The following is a 2127-nucleotide window of genomic DNA, read 5'->3' as shown; positions in this document are numbered from 1 at the left end:
TTTCCCATTAAGTTTATGTTAATAATAAATCTTCTTAAAATTTTAAAAAACTATAAACGTCTAAAATATCTATTTTCTTTATTAAATAACCTTAATGTTTCTAGCACACAACCCGGCTAACAAGAATTAGTCAAATGTTTTCCTTTGAGTGGGAACCACTGGCCAGTTACGTCTTTAGATTTACACATAGTTACTGAAAGAAATTTACCTGTGAAGGGTATATTAGCTTCGGTGCAGCCGAAGTTAACGTTTTTTCTTGTTTTTGTTGGATTTCAATCTGGTCGTCTCTTTTCTTCCAGTTGCGAAACAGCAAAACCTACCAGATCCAGTCTACTGTCAAGGTTGGGTAGGTGAGGGTAGGTAGATGAGCTGACTTTTGAACTATCAGTACTTAATAAAGTGAATTAAGCTCTCAATTAATAAATGTTTTCACTCATTTTCAATTGGAAATTAATACTACTATGAATCATATTGTCAACTCTCACAGTTGGTTAGGGGAGCAGCTTTCTTATATCCAATTACAGGAGAGTTGGGCACACGGCACAGGAAGAGTAGAGTAACTATCAGCTGATGTTATGTAAACAAAGGGACAGCTGAGAGGTGCCACTGTAGAACTGTCAAGGGGAGTCCGGGGTTGAGTTTCTATTTGCATCCAATATGGCTGAGTTTTAAGCGGAAAAAGTTTGAATTGAGCCATTTTCTTAAAATGTATAAAAAAGTTGTCCGAAAAATATTGGTTATATATAAAACTATAATATATTTTCAAAAGAAAATATTTTTATTTTAATATATATTCTTAAAGATGAGAACAATATGAGCAAATACATGAAAAACTAAGTTTTTTATTTATGCCTCTTTTTAACTATGGTAAGTTAATAAATGTTCACCACAGAAAAATGTTACGAACAAATAGCAACCATGCCGAATAGTGGGGTCCACAATATGCTCATTCACAGCCATATTTATATTTTTGCCATCATAACGTATCTTTTTGCAAGGCAATTTGTTTGAATTTATTTCAGGGAACAACCCTTTACTATGGTTTATTTAGTTATTTGAATCTGGAAAAAGTGTTTGCAAATTTCCATTGAGAAGATCGACTGGGAGTTTATTCCAATAAAAGTACGAAATAACTAAACATGGCTTCGTTAATATTGCTGCGTAATGCGCCTGACCCCTGATGTTTCAATTTTATGATTTAAGAGATGAAAAAGCATCACGCGATGCTGTGAAGTACTCAAATGTAGTTATCAACTTAGTTGGTCGTGAATTCGAGACAAAATTTTAAATTCAATGACGTGCTCGTGGAAGGTGCACGTGGCATTGCTACGTAAGCTAAAATTAAACTTTATTTCAAAAGATTTACGATGTATTTTTTCATTTATTTGTATAGAATCAACAAGGAAGCTGGTGCACAACGTTTGATTATTTGTCTGCCTTAAACGCTAGTCCCAACCCAATGAGCTGTGTGCTTGAGCACACAAGCAAATACTAAAGTGAATGTGCTGTTCAGATGTTGCAAAAGCGATTGTCAATTGCGATAAGGATCCCGATGCTGCTGGTCAGGTTTATCAAGCTGTTGAGTAGGTTTTGAGCAAAATTGAATTTACATACTTTCTAATATGCTAAACACTCAACACCCACCTTGCACACCAAAACGTTGTTATGCGCAAAGATGAAAAATGGTGGGGATACCGTCGTTAAGACATGCGTTGCGATCCTGTCTTCCTATTGAAAGCCAAGCTCACTTAGCCTATCCGTCCTGAACAACCTATTGGTGAGCTACATACGGAACGCATCGATAGCGAATGTATTACCGATGTCATTTGGGTGTACAATTAACCTCCATGGAAGAGCAAGTACCATGGGAATTGCGACCATATAGTGCTGCTACGATGCTGAATTGGGAGAGTGGGAGGAACCAGCTCCACCAAAACCGATAGAACATCGGGAAGATCTACATATAATTCATTTGGTAAAAAATACTGTACAATAAATATGTACATGTATGTATAAAAATACGTACATACAGTGGCGTGCACAAATGAGTACATAATTCATTTCTTTACTTTTCTGAACGATAAAATAAGTAATAACAAAGAAAATAAAAACAAATATTTTTTCGTT

The 2127-nt window shown here is 35.4% G+C and overlaps 1 pseudogene; it reads left to right on the top strand.

Moving 5' to 3' along the window:
* The window catches only part of LOC108976363, a 3146-nt pseudogene extending 1651 nt beyond the window's left edge, over window positions 1-1495 (top strand).
* Window positions 1496-2127: the final 632 nt, after the last annotated feature.

This window comes from Bactrocera latifrons, unplaced genomic scaffold (genome assembly GCF_001853355.1).
Source record: "Bactrocera latifrons isolate USDA-ARS-PBARC rearing strain unplaced genomic scaffold, ASM185335v1 scaffold_753, whole genome shotgun sequence".
In the NCBI taxonomy this organism is placed as follows: Eukaryota; Metazoa; Arthropoda; class Insecta; order Diptera; family Tephritidae; genus Bactrocera; species Bactrocera latifrons.
This window is presented reverse-complemented; position numbering and strand designations above follow the sequence as displayed.